Source organism: Lithobates pipiens, unplaced genomic scaffold, assembly GCF_037356315.1.
Source record: "Lithobates pipiens isolate NorthernLeopardFrog02 unplaced genomic scaffold, aLitPip1_a1.2 Scaffold_1, whole genome shotgun sequence".
NCBI lineage: Eukaryota > Metazoa > Chordata > Amphibia > Anura > Ranidae > Lithobates > Lithobates pipiens.
In genome coordinates, this window is record NW_027507685.1 from 129,252,517 (window position 1) to 129,272,016 (window position 19,500).

General features: G+C 47.3%; 1 protein-coding gene across 1 annotated transcript in view; it reads right to left on the bottom strand.

The window, feature by feature from the left end:
- LOC143974912 (ficolin-2-like) overlaps window positions 1-19,500 on the bottom strand; it is a 78,630-nt gene that overhangs the window by 25,280 nt on the left and 33,850 nt on the right. The window lies entirely within an intron of this gene.

Below are 19,500 nucleotides of genomic sequence, written 5' to 3' on the forward strand. Positions count from 1 at the left end.
AGCTCTGGGATGCCCTTCTCTGAGAAATACTTCCTTCCTGGGACCTTCCATTGTGGTGTTCCAATGGCCACAAATTTGCGAAAGGCCTCCGAGTCCACCAGTTTATATGGCAGTAGTTGGCGGGCTATGAGTTCTGACAAGCCAGCCGCCAACCGTTGGGCAAGAGGGTTATCCGGCGTCATCATTTTTTTACGCTCAAACATTAGGCCCACGGAAGCCTGCCTTTTTGCAGAAAAATGTGAGCTTGGCGTGATGGAAGGTGGAGTGGAGGACAATTGTGAGGAGAGAGGAGAAGGAGAAGTAGAAGACGAGGCTGGACGGTGAGAGCCTGCAGTGTGGCTTTGTGTGTTCCGTTGCTCCCACTGGGCTCGGTGATGGCTGCTCATGTGCCTTCTTAAGGCGGTCGTCCCTAGGTGAGTATTGGGCTTACCGCGACTAACGCGTTGACTGCAAAGATTGCAGATGGCAACGCTATTGTCAGCAGCGGACACGTTAAAAAAAGCCCACACTGCGGAGCCATGTGCCGGTGTCCTGGGAGCGCCAGATGTGACCGTACATGGTCGATGACTCGCTCCTGATACATTTGCAGTCTGCTTTGTCCCTGCTGTGCAATGTAAGTCATTGCTGCTTCTCCTCCCTATCTGCTGGTCCATATCTCCCTCTGAACTCCCCTCCTCTTCCTCTCTTGTGGGCACCCACGTGACATCACTAGACACGTCATCATCAACGTCACCTTCCCCACCGCTATAAGTAGAGTAGGCAGCAACACCGGGGACCAACCTCCTCCTTGGGCTGATCTGGGTACTGGCGTCAGACTGCTGAGTAGCGCTTGTTGCTACCTCCTCTTCCTGATCCAATACCAAGAGTGGCTGCGCATCAGAAATGTCCTCTTGATATGGATCGGAAAATAATTCCAGTGACTCAAGCGGAAGGTATGTGGTGGTGGTGGTGGTGGTCGTGTTGTTGGTGGTAGTGTCTTTGGGGGTGCACATAGCAGAGAGTGAAGAAGAGGGTGCAGATCGAGAGGATGAGGAGGGTGCAGAAGAGTAAGGCTGAGCGAGCCACTCAACCAAGTCTGGTGCATCCTTTAAAGTAATTGAACGCACCTTCTGCAACTTCCCACTTTGGCTCAAGCCTGTTGCTCCTGCCCTACCCCTACCACCCCTGCGGAAGGGCCTGCCTCTTCCTCTGCATGTCATTTTTTAAATGACCCTGTGACAAAACTCTTAGTCCCTATACCGCTGAAGGACTGCTGCAGTATAGGTGAGCGGTCAGCAGTGGTGCACGTCAACCCTATCTATTGTGGACCTATAGCGGTCCTTACAGAACAGCAGACTGTACCGCACTCAAGCCTATGTACCGTAGCACCCTATACCAAGTTACCAGTCCTTATAAGAACTTTTGTGGACCAAGCAGGTTGTGTATTAGTGTTTAGCAGACTGTACGTCAGTCCCTATACCGCTGAAGGACTGCTGCAGTATAGGGCAGCGGTCAGCAGTGGTGCACGTCAACCCTATCTATTGTGGACCGATAGCGGTCCTTACAGAACAGCAGACTGTACCGCACTCAAGCCTATGTACCGTAGCACCCTATACCAAGTTACCAGTCCTTATAAGAACTTTTGTGGACCAAGCAGGTTGTGTATTAGTGTTTAGCAGACTGTACGTCAGTCCCTATACCGCTGAAGGACTGCTGCAGTATAGGGCAGCGGTCAGCAGTGGTGCACGTCAACCCTATCTATTGTGGACCGATAGCGGTCCTTACAGAACAGCAGACTGTACCGCACTCAAGCCTATGTACCGTAGCACCCTATACCAAGTTACCAGTCCTTATAAGAACTTTTGTGGAACAAGCAGGTTGTGTGTTAGTGATTAGCAGACTGTACGTCAGTCCCTATACCGCTGAAGGACTGCTGCAGTATAGGTGAGCGGTCAGCAGTGGTGCACGTCAACCCTATCTATTGTGGACCGATAGCGGTCCTTACAGAACAGCAGACTGTACCGCACTCAAGCCTATGTACCGTAGCACCCTATACCAAGTTACCAGTCCTTATAAGAACTTTTGTGGACCAAGCAGGTTGTGTATTAGTGTTTAGCAGACTGTACGTCAGTCCCTATACCGCTGAAGGACTGCTGCAGTATAGGGCAGCGGTCAGCAGTGGTGCACGTCAACCCTATCTATTGTGGACCGATAGCGGTCCTTACAGAACAGCAGACTGTACCGCACTCAAGCCTATGTACCGTAGCACCCTATACCAAGTTACCAGTCCTTATAAGAACTTTTGTGGACCAAGCAGGTTGTGTATTAGTGTTTAGCAGACTGTACGTCAGTCCCTATACCGCTGAAGGACTGCTGCAGTATAGGGCAGCGGTCAGCAGTGGTGCACGTCAACCCTATCTATTGTGGACCGATAGCGGTCCTTACAGAACAGCAGACTGTACCGCACTCAAGCCTATGTACCGTAGCACCCTATACCAAGTTACCAGTCCTTATAAGAACTTTTGTGGAACAAGCAGGTTGTGTGTTAGTGATTAGCAGACTGTACGTCAGTCCCTATACCGCTGAAGGACTGCTGCAGTATAGGTGAGCGGTCAGCAGTGGTGCACGTCAACCCTATCTATTGTGGACCGATAGCGGTCCTTACAGAACAGCAGACTGTACCGCACTCAAGCCTATGTACCGTAGCACCCTATACCAAGTTACCAGTCCTTATAAGAACTTTTGTGGACCAAGCAGGTTGTGTATTAGTGTTTAGCAGACTGTACGTCAGTCCCTATACCGCTGAAGGACTGCTGCAGTATAGGGCAGCGGTCAGCAGTGGTGCACGTCAACCCTATCTATTGTGGACCGATAGCGGTCCTTACAGAACAGCAGACTGTACCGCACTCAAGCCTATGTACCGTAGCACCCTATACCAAGTTACCAGTCCTTATAAGAACTTTTGTGGACCAAGCAGGTTGTGTGTTAGTGTTTAGCAGACTGTACGTCAGTCCCTATACCGCTGAAGGACTGCTGCAGTATAGGGCAGCGGTCAGCAGTGGTGCACGTCAACCCTATCTATTGTGGACCGATAGCGGTCCTTACAGAACAGCAGACTGTACCGCACTCAAGCCTATGTACCGTAGCACCCTATACCAAGTTACCAGTCCTTATAAGAACTTTTGTGGAACAAGCAGGTTGTGTGTTAGTGATTAGCAGACTGTACGTCAGTCCCTATACCGCTGAAGGACTGCTGCAGTATAGGTGAGCGGTCAGCAGTGGTGCACGTCAACCCTATCTATTGTGGACCGATAGCGGTCCTTACAGAACAGCAGACTGTACCGCACTCAAGCCTATGTACCGTAGCACCCTATACCAAGTTACCAGTCCTTATAAGAACTTTTGTGGACCAAGCAGGTTGTGTATTAGTGTTTAGCAGACTGTACGTCAGTCCCTATACCGCTGAAGGACTGCTGCAGTATAGGGCAGCGGTCAGCAGTGGTGCACGTCAACCCTATCTATTGTGGACCGATAGCGGTCCTTACAGAACAGCAGACTGTACCGCACTCAAGCCTATGTACCGTAGCACCCTATACCAAGTTACCAGTCCTTATAAGAACTTTTGTGGACCAAGCAGGTTGTGTATTAGTGTTTAGCAGACTGTACGTCAGTCCCTATACCGCTGAAGGACTGCTGCAGTATAGGGCAGCGGTCAGCAGTGGTGCACGTCAACCCTATCTATTGTGGACCGATAGCGGTCCTTACAGAACAGCAGACTGTACCGCACTCAAGCCTATGTACCGTAGCACCCTATACCAAGTTACCAGTCCTTATAAGAACTTTTGTGGAACAAGCAGGTTGTGTGTTAGTGATTAGCAGACTGTACGTCAGTCCCTATACCGCTGAAGGACTGCTGCAGTATAGGGCAGCGGTCAGCAGTGGTGCACGTCAACCCTATCTATTGTGGACCGATAGCGGTCCTTACAGAACAGCAGACTGTACCGCACTCAAGCCTATGTACCGTAGCACCCTATACCAAGTTACCAGTCCTTATAAGAACTTTTGTGGAACAAGCAGGTTGTGTGTTAGTGATTAGCAGACTGTACGTCAGTCCCTATACCGCTGAAGGACTGCTGCAGTATAGGTGAGCGGTCAGCAGTGGTGCACGTCAACCCTATCTATTGTGGACCGATAGCGGTCCTTACAGAACAGCAGACTGTACCGCACTCAAGCCTATGTACCGTAGCACCCTATACCAAGTTACCAGTCCTTATAAGAACTTTTGTGGACCAAGCAGGTTGTGTATTAGTGTTTAGCAGACTGTACGTCAGTCCCTATACCGCTGAAGGACTGCTGCAGTATAGGGCAGCGGTCAGCAGTGGTGCACGTCAACCCTATCTATTGTGGACCGATAGCGGTCCTTACAGAACAGCAGACTGTACCGCACTCAAGCCTATGTACCGTAGCACCCTATACCAAGTTACCAGTCCTTATAAGAACTTTTGTGGACCAAGCAGGTTGTGTATTAGTGTTTAGCAGACTGTACGTCAGTCCCTATACCGCTGAAGGACTGCTGCAGTATAGGGCAGCGGTCAGCAGTGGTGCACGTCAACCCTATCTATTGTGGACCGATAGCGGTCCTTACAGAACAGCAGACTGTACCGCACTCAAGCCTATGTACCGTAGCACCCTATACCAAGTTACCAGTCCTTATAAGAACTTTTGTGGACCAAGCAGGTTGTGTATTAGTGTTTAGCAGACTGTACGTCAGTCCCTATACCGCTGAAGGACTGCTGCAGTATAGGGCAGCGGTCAGCAGTGGTGCACGTCAACCCTATCTATTGTGGACCGATAGCGGTCCTTACAGAACAGCAGACTGTACCGCACTCAAGCCTATGTACCGTAGCACCCTATACCAAGTTACCAGTCCTTATAAGAACTTTTGTGGAACAAGCAGGTTGTGTGTTAGTGATTAGCAGACTGTACGTCAGTCCCTATACCGCTGAAGGACTGCTGCAGTATAGGTGAGCGGTCAGCAGTGGTGCACGTCAACCCTATCTATTGTGGACCGATAGCGGTCCTTACAGAACAGCAGACTGTACCGCACTCAAGCCTATGTACCGTAGCACCCTATACCAAGTTACCAGTCCTTATAAGAACTTTTGTGGACCAAGCAGGTTGTGTATTAGTGTTTAGCAGACTGTACGTCAGTCCCTATACCGCTGAAGGACTGCTGCAGTATAGGGCAGCGGTCAGCAGTGGTGCACGTCAACCCTATCTATTGTGGACCGATAGCGGTCCTTACAGAACAGCAGACTGTACCGCACTCAAGCCTATGTACCGTAGCACCCTATACCAAGTTACCAGTCCTTATAAGAACTTTTGTGGACCAAGCAGGTTGTGTGTTAGTGTTTAGCAGACTGTACGTCAGTCCCTATACCGCTGAAGGACTGCTGCAGTATAGGGCAGCGGTCAGCAGTGGTGCACGTCAACCCTATCTATTGTGGACCGATAGCGGTCCTTACAGAACAGCAGACTGTACCGCACTCAAGCCTATGTACCGTAGCACCCTATACCAAGTTACCAGTCCTTATAAGAACTTTTGTGGAACAAGCAGGTTGTGTGTTAGTGATTAGCAGACTGTACGTCAGTCCCTATACCGCTGAAGGACTGCTGCAGTATAGGTGAGCGGTCAGCAGTGGTGCACGTCAACCCTATCTATTGTGGACCGATAGCGGTCCTTACAGAACAGCAGACTGTACCGCACTCAAGCCTATGTACCGTAGCACCCTATACCAAGTTACCAGTCCTTATAAGAACTTTTGTGGACCAAGCAGGTTGTGTATTAGTGTTTAGCAGACTGTACGTCAGTCCCTATACCGCTGAAGGACTGCTGCAGTATAGGGCAGCGGTCAGCAGTGGTGCACGTCAACCCTATCTATTGTGGACCGATAGCGGTCCTTACAGAACAGCAGACTGTACCGCACTCAAGCCTATGTACCGTAGCACCCTATACCAAGTTACCAGTCCTTATAAGAACTTTTGTGGACCAAGCAGGTTGTGTATTAGTGTTTAGCAGACTGTACGTCAGTCCCTATACCGCTGAAGGACTGCTGCAGTATAGGGCAGCGGTCAGCAGTGGTGCACGTCAACCCTATCTATTGTGGACCGATAGCGGTCCTTACAGAACAGCAGACTGTACCGCACTCAAGCCTATGTACCGTAGCACCCTATACCAAGTTACCAGTCCTTATAAGAACTTTTGTGGAACAAGCAGGTTGTGTGTTAGTGATTAGCAGACTGTACGTCAGTCCCTATACCGCTGAAGGACTGCTGCAGTATAGGGCAGCGGTCAGCAGTGGTGCACGTCAACCCTATCTATTGTGGACCGATAGCGGTCCTTACAGAACAGCAGACTGTACCGCACTCAAGCCTATGTACCGTAGCACCCTATACCAAGTTACCAGTCCTTATAAGAACTTTTGTGGAACAAGTGAGTTGTGAATGTTTAGCAGACTGCAGCAGAAGGGCAGCAGTCAAGTATAATATCCTTTCTATATTTGGAAGAAAGAATATTATACATGTACAAGCCTATTACTGTACCACTGATACCAGTCCTGAAAAGAACCTTTGTGGAACTAATAATAACAGCAAGTCTTTAAAATTACCCTCACTGCCTGACAACACTGCTTCCTTCCTGTCCCTATACAAATTGGCAAAAAAAGAGAACGATTAGTGGTTACTGGAACAGCTCTTTTGTGGACCTTGATAGTAACAGCTAATGATGATGATGATGATGATGATGATGAAAGACTAATCTGGCTGTCCCTGTAGCATACACCGTCCTTTCCCTTTCTCTAAACTAACAAAAGACACTCAGGCTGCTGCAAGAATCAGCAGCACAGCAAACCTATCAACACCTAACACCTATACCAGTCCTGAAAAGAACTTTTGTGTACCAAATAGCTAGTGGTTTATCTCTCCCTACTCCACACAGGAACCTGTCCCTATCTTAACAGAAGAAAGAATGTAAAATGGCCACCGGATCGGGTGTATTTATAGGTTAGGGGGAATGTACAAGTGTCCATGTGCTGTCATGTCTCAATTGGCTGTCCTGTATCACATGATAAACGTGTCACCAAAGGTTAAAGTTCTTGTATACATTAAACACGTAAGTCCGCCGCGGCGAACGACGGAAAAAGGCGTTCGAACGTGCGGACCGCGAATGTCGGAAATTCGCCGCGAAACGACCGCCGGGCGAACCGTTCGGCCATCACTACTCTAGATATGAGAAGACAACTTTCCACGATTACAAAAGCTCTGCGTAATCATAAAATTGAATACCGTTGGAAACAACCATCTAAACTACTGATACAGAAGAACGACACCTACCATACAATCACTTCTGTGGAACAAGGCATTAAGTTACTTCACGCATGGGGTATTATCCCCGAACCAACTCCACCTATCAGAGCTAAGAAGAATCCGGAGAAACTTACGCCACAATGGCATTAGCTTTCATTGACTAGATCCGGTCAAAATACAATCCTATCTATAGGAAACCGATCTATCAGCTTGCCCGCCGTGCCGTGCGATACTAAATCTTTGGAACAGCTGACCTTTGAACTAATTCCCCATTCTAATGTTGCAGTATACATTGAAATGTTTACCACTGCAAGTTAAGTTTAATGTTTGGTTATATTTTTGTTTGTGCTTTTACTTTTATTTTTTTCTTCACAGTATCCTATACACAACTCATAGCATTCAAAGGGACAGGTATGTTGTGAACCTACAAAATTCGAATCAAAACTTTTCAGTCACTAAATTTTTGGACATTCATAGTCATTTCAGACTACAGATTGTTCACATGGAAGTCGAATTTAAAGCTATTATCAGGCTAGTATGTACTTACTTTTTCCATCTTATTAATATCCTTTTATGAGTATAAAGTTAATATCTTTAAATACTAATGGTCTTAACCATCCAGCAAAAAGAGCATCGATGTGGCAAATGGCTAACACCCAGCGATGTCAAATATTGTGTATACAAGAAACCCATTTCAAAACAGACGCTATTCCCACTTGCACCCATAAGAACTTTCCTCACATATTTACAGCATCAGGCCAACAGAAAAAAAGAGGAGTACTTATTGCCATACATCATTCAGTTAATTTTCAATTACATGAATCTATTGTAGATACCAATGGACGATACCTCATATTAATATGTACCATTGATAATACACTTACTACATTGGTAAATGTGTATGCGCCTAATAAAAGGCAATCCCATTTTCTGAATGGCCTGATGAGAAAAATAGGTAAATGCCGAAAAGGTGCCTTAATAATTTGTGGAGACTTCAACACAATACATGAACAAGAACTAGACACTTCTAATCCCAAAACCAGAACCAACTGTGCACTTAACATTTTTTTGAATAAAAGCGATCTCTATGATGTATGGAGATGCCATCCTCCTGGAGATCGTGAATACACATATCATTCCCTGGTACATAATACCTATACTCGTATCGATTATATTTTTACGGATAAGTGGTTATTGCAGCGGGTGAGGGAGTCTGACATTGCACCCATCACTTGGACTGATCATGCCCCAATTAGTATGACTATTCTACCTAAACACTCTCAAACGACCCATTTTCTATGGAGAACAAATGCATATCTTATCAAAATGCCTACCTATGCTACAGCTATACAAAACCAGATAACTGAATTCTTTAAATATAATGTGGGATCGGTGTCAGACTCCGCCACCCTATGGGGTGCTCATAAAGCATTTAGTAGGGGAATCCTAATGCAACTGAATGCTCAATTCAGGAAAAATAAAACGAAACTCATTGAGAAACTTACTGCTGACGTTAAAACATTAGATTCCCAAAACCAATGTCACCCATCACAACAACTGAAAACTAAACTACAAATATTACGACAGGAACTCAGAACGACTTTATTGGATACATTTGAAAAACATACTAGAAAACTTAAAGCTAAATATTACCATACTAGCAACAAAGCAGGAAAAAACATGGCACTTAGGATCAAAGGCAGATATTCCAAATCAAAGATTCCATATCTATACCACCCTATTACTAGAGAAAAATTGCAAGACCCCCAAGACATAGCGAATGCATTTAGCTGTTATTATAGCTCCCTTTACAATCTTAAAGATGATTCTCAAACTCCCACACCTACCCCAAAGGTAATAAGTGATTTCTTAGATACTATTAGTCTCCCATCATTAACTACTGATCAAATCTCTGATCTTAACGTCCCATTTTCAGTGGAAGAAATTGCTAGAACTATAGACTCCCTGCCCAACAATAAATCTCCGGGCCCAGACGGAATGATAGGAGAATACTATAAATTACTTCGAGATATACTGGCTCCCCACTTATTCTCACTTTTTAACGAAGCGGCATCCAAATCAGAATTTCCGGCTGAGATGCTTCAGGCCTTGATCATAACACTGTCGAAACCAGGCAAAGATCCCAACGCTCCCCAAAATTTCAGACCGATTTCATTATTGAACATTGACATCAAAATATACGCCAAAGCAATAGCGAATCGACTGATGAACTACATACCAGACCTCATTCACAAAGATCAATCTGGCTTTACTAAAGGTCGACAATCTTCAGATGCAACAAGACGTCTGATTGATATTATACACTTCACTGAGAGACATCAAACGCCTTCTCTGCTCCTTTCTTTGGATGCAGAGAAGGCGTTTAATAGGGTCCATTGGGGCTATTTACAGTCAGTGCTTTTAAAATTCGGCTTTTATGGAAATATTTTATCGGCAATTTTTGCACTGTATAAGGGCCCCTCAGCGAGAGTATACACAAATGATATGATGTCTAGGCCCTTTGGCATTTTGAATGGAACACGACAAGGTTGCCCCCTATCTCCTTTAATATTTAATTTAGCCATCGAACCTCTAGCAGAACGTTGTACGATCTGACACAAAACTATCTGGTATAAAAATTGGGCAAATAGATAATAAAATAAGTCTGTTCGCAGATGACATAGTGCTTATAGTGTCTGATCCTATTTCATCTCTCCCGAATCTCCAAAATATACTAACGACATTTGGAGCAGCATCATATTATAAAATCAATGAAACCAAGTCCCATATTTTAGACCTAGGATTAGATAACACAACCAGGCAGTTATTGTCTAATAAATACCCCTACCACTGGAAAGACGAGGGGATTTCTTACTTAGGAATCACTCTCACTAACAAAACAAAACAGTTATTTAAAACAAACTTTTTACCATTTAAGAAACATTTTGAAACAGATCTGACAACACTTAGTAAATTCGAATTTACATGGGCTGGTCGCCTGGCAGCTTTCAAAATGATGACCTTACCAAAATTATTATATCAACTCAGGTCCCTTCCAATATGTATCCCTAAATACGACTTTAAATCCTTACAAAGCAGTTTGGGAAAATATCTATGGAATGGCAAAGGTGGTGCGACCGTACCTGATCTACAGGATTATTATGACACAACTCTTTTGACCCAATTGCAAGAATGGTTCTTGCCTACTCCTAAAACTTTATGGGGACAAATTGAGAAAGACATCACACGACAGCCTAATATGCAATTCTGGTTACTTAGTAGGAAAATTAGGTCCACAATTACAGCTCAATACCCACCAACGGTGAAAGTGACGCTACACTCTTGGCAGAGAATCATCACATACAAATGGGATAAAACTCCAATCACGGTGTTAAACCCTACTCTAACAATCATACCAACATTAATTCCTGGCGTAAAAATACACAACTGGAATTTGGGTTGGGATATCAAACTTGGTTCCTTCTTCCAACAGGGCTCATTAAAGTCTTTTTCTCAGTTAAGTAATGAATTACAGCTTCTGAATTCTGAGCGATCTACATATATTCAAATAGAAAAGTGTCTGCTACACAATCCACAACTCAGAGCTTCAATCCCGGGTTAAAATATGGTCTTTCCTCAATAACCATGCCACCTCACAGAAAGGAGTAGCTACAATATACCCAATTCTAGGGGAAAAAAACATACCCAGCAAACTACCTTCCTTCCTTAAATGGGAACAAGATTTGGGGCAAGACTTTTCAATTAAACAATGGATGGCTTTCCTACGAAGCATATATAGGGCCACTGCATGTGTTACACTATGGGAATTGGCACAAAAAATTGTTCAAAGACAATACCTGACTCCACATATCCTAGCAAAATTCAAGGGGAACTCGTCACCTAATTGCTGGGGAAATTGTACCCAATTGGGGACCCTATTTCATATTATGTGGGACTGCCCAAGCTTACATAACTACTGGCAGGCAATCTCCCATTTACTCACTTCCGTAACAGGTATTGTCCTTCAACTTTCACCAGAACTAGCCATTCTGAATATGAATTTACATACGATTCCCAAACAATATCGTAAAGTAGTAACACATATACTTTTAGCTGCGAGACTATCCATAACTAGAAAAAGGAAAACTGACTCTCTTCCTACTATGACAGATGTTATAGAATTAACTCAACTCCACCACTCCTACGAATTGTTATTTCCTAATGACAAATCCCTATATATTAAGGAACAACAACTATGGAAACCTTGGAGTACATGGTACAAAAATTATACTTCCACAATTTAGATAATGCTGATTCTTTAATCATATAGAACAGTGATGGCGAACCTTGGCACTCCAGATGTTTTGGAACTACATTTCCCATGATGCTCAGCCACTCTGCAGTGTAGTTGAGCATCATGGGAAATGTAGTTCCAAAACATCTGGGGTGCCAAGGTTCGCCATCACTGATATAGAAGAAAGAACTCCTGTGCGTTTTAATATTTTTTGGATGGCTTTAAAAATAATTTCATAACAAAGTGACAAATATATCACATGTCTGTTTATCTGAATTGAGCTGCGGAGTAAGAATAGATCTTTATTTTCCTTCATAAAAGATAACTACTGTGTTTGAATTTCCTTTAGGATGTTGGCCTAGGTACTCCAAGACACAGATAGATCCCTGTGAGGGGTGTCTTGGGGTCCAGAAGTGGCCATTATCCATATCGCTATTTATAAATCTTACAATAATTATATTACGGACTTTATTATACAAGTTCTAAGAGACTAAGGCCGCGTACACACGGGCGGACTGTTCGCCCAACCTTGTTCGGCAAACAGTTTCATCAAACAGTCCGCTCAAAATTTGCATGAGCGGACTTGCCCACACACGAGCGGACTGTTTGACGAACAAGGTTGGGCAAACAGTTCGCTCAACTTTTGAAATGAACGGACTCGCCCACGTAAGGCGGAGGCAAATCCGCCCATTTCGAGCGCGTGTACAGGTAGGCGGGGCCCGCGAAGGAGACGTCGCGGGCTCCGCCGCCTGGAATGGGCTTAAAGGGGAACCCCAACGCCGAAAAAAATCGGCGTGGGGGTTCCCCCCAAGTCCACACCAGACCCTTGTCCGAGCACGCTACCCGGCCGGCCAGGAAAGGGGGGCGAGCGAGCGCGCCCCCCCTCCTGAGCCGTACCAGGCCGCGTGCCCTCAACATGGGGGGTGCCTTGGGGAAGGGGGGGCCGCGCGGCCCCCCCACCCCAAAGCACCTTGTCCCCATGTTGATGAGGACAAGGGCCTCTTCCCGACAACCCTGGCCGTTGGTTGTCGGGGTCTGCGGGCGGGGGGCTTATCGGAATCCGGGAGCCCCCTTAAATAAGGGGGCCCCCGGATACCGGCCCCCCACCCTATGTGAATGAGTATGGGGTACAATGTACCCCTACCCATTCACCTGTGAAATAAAGTACAATAAAAAACACAACACAGAGAAAAAATATTTTATTGCACAGCTCCGGGGGTCTTCGGGGGTCTTCTCGCCGGACTCCTCCGCTATGTGTGTGTAGCTCTTTTGCTAGCGGAGGAGTCCGGCTTTCTTCCTCCCCGCCGCCGGCCTCTTCTCCCGACTTCGGGGGTCTTGTCCCCCTCTTCGGTTCTTCTGCCGGGCCACCGCGCCTGGTCCAGTGGCCCGGTCTTCTGTCGCCGTCTTCCGTTCTTCTGTCGCCGCCTTCGGTTCTTCTGCCGGGCCACCGCGCCTTCTTGTAGCTCTTTTACAGGCGGTGGCCCGGTCTTCTGTCGCCGCCGCCGCCTTCCGTTCTTGTTCTTCTTCTTGTTCTTCTTCTTCTTCTCCTGGAGATGTTGACTCGACGAGCTCTCCGGCCGGAATGCCAGAGCCGCGCTGTGCGGTCACTTATATAGTGACAATGGGGCGGTGTCACATGGTATATGTCACATGGGTTGGTCACATGGTGACCCCGCCCCCTTACGATGTCATAGTCCCCATGTGACATCAACCCATGTGACCAACCCATGTGACATATACCATGTGACACCGCCCCATTGTCACTATATAAGTGGCAGCGGAGCGTGTCCCTGGCATTCCGGCCGGAGAGCTCGTCGAGTCAACATCTCCAGGAGAAGAAGAAGAACAAGAAGAAGAACAAGAACGGAAGGCGGCGGCGGCGACAGAAGACCGGGCCACCGCCTGTAAAAGAGCTACAAGAAGGCGCGGTGGCCCGGCAGAAGAACCGAAGGCGGCGACAGAAGAACGGAAGACGGCGACAGAAGACCGGGCCACCGGACCAGGCGCGGTGGCCCGGCAGAAGAACCGAAGAGGGGGACAAGACCCCCGAAGTCGGGAGAAGAGGCCGGCGGCGGGGAGGAAGAAAGCCGGACTCCTCCGCTAGCAAAAGAGCTACACACACATAGCGGAGGAGTCCGGCGAGAAGACCCCCGAAGACCCCCGGAGCTGTGCAATAAAATATTTTTTCTCTGTGTTGTGTTTTTTATTGTACTTTAGTTCACAGGTGAATGGGTAGGGGTACATTGTACCCCATACTCATTCACATAGGGTGGGGGGCCGGTATCCGGGGGGCCCCCTTCTTAAAGGGGGCTCCCGGATTCCGATAAGCCCCCCGCCCGCAGACCCCGACAACCAACGGCCAGGGTTGTCGGGAAGAGGCCCTTGTCCTCATCAACATGGGGACAAGGTGCTTTGGGGTGGGGGGGCCGCGCGGCCCCCCCTTCCCCAAGGCACCCCCCCATGTTGAGGGCACGCGGCCTGGTACGGCTCAGGAGGGGGGGCGCGCTCGCTCGCCCCCCTTTCCTGGCCGGCCGGGTAGCGTGCTCGGACAAGGGTCTGGTGTGGACTTGGGGGGAACCCCCACGCCGATTTTTTTCGGCGTTGGGGTTCCCCTTTAAGCCCATTCCAGGCGGCGGAGCCCGCGACGTCTCCTTCGCGGGCCCCGCCTACCTGTACACGCGCTCGAAATGGGCGGACTTTCCGAGCGGGAACAGTCCGCTCATTTCGAAAGTACAGCGGACAAGCCCACACACGGGCGGACTGTTCGCTCAAACACAGTTTCAGCGGACAGTTTTTCGGAATTTCCGAAAGACTTTGTCCGTCCAACTGTCCGTTGAAACTGTCCGCTGAAAGCCCACACACGAGCGGACTGTCCGCCCAAACACTGTTCAGCGGACAAGGTTGGGCGAACAGTCCGCCCGTGTGTACACGGCCTTACTCTTGTTCGAGTCCCTTTATGACTATGAATATTAGATACTTGGGAATACTACTTTATTCTTTACTGTGGACTATTTGTTTCTATGCTATATTGTGCTGAGAAAACCCTGTCACTACATTATACTGTGTTATGTTACTTTTATTACTATATATTATTTTTTTTTGTTTTGTAACCCTTGTTGTAACTAACTCTGCTAAAAATCTCAATAAAAACATTTGAAAAGAAAAAAAGAGGTCAGATAAAAAACTAGCAGCTGATTGACCTTCTCGGGGAGATGGTGCTAATAAGAGATCTATAACCAAACATCATATGTATAGATTTCCCAGTAGTGTGTACACGTGGAGTGTTAGAAATGAAAACAACAGTTTGACATATATGACTACAGAGTTGCAATCAAAGTGTATCAGAATACCATGCTTGCGCATGATTCCAAAAACTCATAACTCTCAATTTGCTTTTCCTCCCTCGTGTTTGGTCCAGCCTGTTATGCAGTATCTGCTTGTGCTGTGTGAGCATAAAACAGCTGATTGATTGCAATCGGGGGTGGTGCTCATAAAAGTTTGAGATTGGATGGCTATCTGCATGTGTATGTCACCCTAGTAAATGCACTACATCTAAAAATGAGCCCAGATTGAAATAGAGTTTTGGCTGGTTACCTATAGATTGGTTATCAATTATGTCACTATCATGCATAATAAATTGGCAAGATTTTATTAATTTATCATGTTATTCCTTTGATTCAATGTATATGCTTTTGCATCCATGATCATGTGGTTTTTATATTTTACGCTCTTAGCTGTGCTTCATTTAAAGTCCCAAACTTTCTACTTAGGCAGGTGCTAGAGGTTAGGATTTTTGTAGTGCAGGTAAATTTAGGCAGGGCTAGTTTCTGTGTGGGCTCGGAGTGGCTCAGAGTAGCAGCTGTGACTCTCAGACAACATCATTTCACTATCACCTCCCTCTTTCTTCTAGAGGATTCTAGAGGCAGAGGAGGGGAAGAGAAGTGGAGCTGTCTGGGGTGTCTCAGGGAGCCCTGACCAACCCCCAATTAGGATTGGCAGGGGGCAGGCCTCATTGATATACCCAGGGTCAGCCCAGCTGGGGAGGAGTTGACCGGTGAAAGAACTGAGGATGGAGTACTAGGCTGTCAGGGCCTTCAGGAAGGAACCACCGGTTGCAGGCAGGAGGGCTGGTGAGTGACATGTGCTACCAGAGAGGGCTGAGAGGAAACAGTCAGAGTTGGGTGTAGAGCCAGTAGGGAGGACTGAAATGTTACAGGCAGTAAAGTCAAGCAGCTGGAGCCAGGAGGGCTGGCAGAGCCTGAAGAGGACTGACTGGGAGCAGAAGTCCACTAGAAGGACAGCAAGCACTTTCCATATTTTCTGCTGCACTATAGGGGCCAGCATCAGGCCTAGATACCATGTGCTAGCTGTTCCTGGAACCACAAAATAAGAAGTGAATCCAGGAGGGATGGAGCGAACCACTAAATAGGAAGTGACATCCAGGAGGAATGGAGCGAACTACTAGATAGGAAGTAAATAGTTGTGCTGGAGGAGTTTGGAGAAGTGTACAAAGAGTGTACATAGCTGTCCCTAGCAACTGTGCTACTATTTAATTGGGCATCTCATAATTCCCATCCCCATCCAAGTTGAATTCCACCAATAAAACAACAAAAACAAGGCCAGCGTACTGTTCAGTGTCTGGGAAATGAATGCCAGGCCGGGCAGGGTGACAGGTGGGCCACAACACTCAGCGGCTCCTGCAGGGGCTCCGCTACACATAGTTTATTATTCCCTTACTGAAAAGAAAGACTTAACCACTTGCCGACCGCCTAACGCCGATCTACGTCATCAGAATGGCACGGGCAGGCATAAGCACGTAGATGTACGTGTTTTGCCTCCCGCGGGTCGGGGGCCCGATCGGGCCCCCGCCCGGTGCCTGCGGCGGTCGGTTTTCGTTCGGGAGCGATCCCGGACGAGGGGACGGCCATTCATTCATGGCCACCCCCTCGCGATCGCTCCCGACGAATGGAAATCCCCGGTGACATCACTTCCTCTCCTGTAATGTAAACACAGGAGAGGAAGTGATGTATTCTCTCCTCCGTGTCGGTATTTTTCGTTCCGACACGGAGGAGAGCGGATCAGTGAGTTGCACCAACACATCCCACACACAGTAGAACATGCCAGGCACACTCACACCCCCCCTTTACCCCCCGATCACCCCCCCAATTACCCCTGCCCCCCAGTCACAGTGACACCAATGTCATTTTTTTTTTTTTTTTTTTTTTTTTTGCATTGGTGTCATTTGTGACTGTAATAACTGTTAGGGCAGTTAGGGTTAGCCCCCTTTAGTTCTAATGTACCCCCCTAACCCCCCCAATAAAGGTTTAACCCCATGATCACCCCCCGTCGCCAGTGTCACTAAGGCTGGGTTCACATTGCAGCGGTTTATGAGAACGAATGTGATTCGCACCGCACTGCAGTGCAAATCACATCCGATCTCTGTGCGATTCGAGTTCAGCCATTCGCCGCACCCGCCGCACCCGCCACACCCGCCGCACCCGCCGCAAATTCGCACGGGACCCTTTTTTTGGCCCGCAGCAGAATCGGATCGCATGGGTGTTCACACCATGCGATCCGAGTTTGCAGATCGCACTGCGATATGCGAACTGATCTGGGGGTGTCAGTAACATTTCACTGACACTCCCAGCAGTTCGCATAGGGCAGTGTGAACTGCCGCCGGGAGGCATGCGATGCGGGAACCCGCCGCGGATTCGCGGCGTTTCCGCATCGCTCCAGTGTGAACCCAGCCTAATAAGCGATCATTTTTCTGATCGCCGTATTAGTGTCACAGGTGACGCTAGTTAGGCAGGTAGGTATTTAGGTTCGCCGCAGCTTTTTATAGCGCTAGGGACCCCCATATACTACCGCATAAAGCCCCCTGATTGCCCCCTAGTTAACCCTTTCACCAGTGATCACCATATAACTGTTACAGGTGACGCTGGTTGGTTAGTTATTTTTTTATAGTTTCAGGGCACCCGCCATTTATTACCTAATAAAGGTTTAACCCCCTGATCACCCGGCAGGTGTCATTTGTGACTAATAACTGTTAGGGCAGTTAGGGTTAGCCCCCTTTAGTTCTAAGGTACCCCCCTAACCCCCCCAATAAAGGTTTAACCCCGTGATCACCCCCCGTCGCCAGTGTCACTAAGGCTGGGTTCACATTGCAGCGGTTTATGAGAACGGATGTGATTCGCACCGCACTGCAGTGCAAATCACATCCGATCTCTGTGCGATTCGAGTTCAGCTATACAGATAGTATGGCTGAATTCGTGTCGCACCCGCCGCACCCGCCGCAAACTCGCACGGGACCCTTTTTTTGGTCCGCAGCAGAATCGGATCGCATGGGTGTTCACACCATGCGATCCAAGTTTGCAGATCGCACTGCGATATGCGAACTGATCTGGGGGTGTCATTAACATTTCACTGACACTCCCAGCAGTTCGCATAGGGCAGTGTGAACTGCCGCCGGGAGGCATGCGATGCGGGAACCCGCCGCGCATTCGTGGCGTTCCCGCATCGCTCCAGTGTGAACCCAGCCTAATAAGCGATCGTTTTTCTGATCGCTGTATTAGTGTCACAGGTGACGCTAGTTAGGCAGGTAGGTATTTAGGTTCGCCGCAGCTTTTTATAGCGCCAGGGACCCCCATATACTACCGCATAAAGCCCCCTGATTGCCCCCTAGTTAACCCTTTCACCAGTGATCACCATATAACTGTTACAGGTGACGCTGGTTGGTTAGTTATTTTTTTATAGTTTCAGGGCACCCGCCATTTATTACCTAGTCTCACTAGTGTACCCCTAAATTTAGGGGTGTCTACTTTCTAAAATGGGGTCATTTGGGGGGGGGGGTTTGTGCCATCTTGGCATTTTATGGCCTTCAAAACTGTAACGCCCTTAGAAAGCCTGAAGGCGGTGCTTGGTTTTTGGGGCCCCGTACGCGGCTAGGCTCCCAAAAAGTCCCACATATGTGGTATCCCCGTACTCAGGAGAAGCAGCAGAATTTATTTTGGGGTGTCATTTCACATATGCCCATGGCATGCGTGAGCAATATATCATTTAGTGACAACTTTGTGAAAAAAAAAAAAAGTTTGTAATTTTCCCGCAACTTGTGGCAAAATATAAAATATTCCATGGACTCAACATGCCTCTCAGCAAATAGCTTGGGGTGTCTACTTTCTAAAATGGGGTCATTTGTGGGGGTTTTGTGCCATCTTGGCATTTTATGGCCTTCAAAACTGTAATAGGTAGTGAGAAGTGAACTCAAAAAATTACGCCCTTAGAAAGCCTGAAGGCGGTGCTTGGTTTTCGGGGCCCCGTACGCGGCTAGGCTCCCAAAAAGTCCCACATATGTGGTATCCCCGTACTCAGGAGAAGCAGCAGAATTTATTTTGGGGTGTCATTTCACATATGCCCATGGCATGCATGAGCAATATATCATTTAGTGACAACTTTGTGAAAAAAAAAAAAAAAAAAAAAAAGTTTGTAATTTTCCCGCAACTTGTGGCAAAATATAAAATATTCCATGGACTCAACATGCCTCTCAGCAAATAGCTTGGGGTGTCTACTTTCTAAAATGGGGTCATTTGTGGGGGTTTTGTGCCATCTTGGCATTTTATGGCCTTCAAAACTGTAATAGGTAGTGAGGCGTGAAATCAAAAATTTACGCCCTTAGAAAGCCTGAAGGCGGTGCTTGGTTTTCGGGGCCCTGTACGCGGCTAGGCTCCCAAAAAGTCCCACATATGTGGTATCCCCGTACTCAGGAGAAGCAGCAGAATTTATTTTGGGGTGTCATTTCACATACGCCCATAGCATGTGTGAGCAATATATCATTTAGTGACAACTTTGTGTAAAAAAAAAAATAA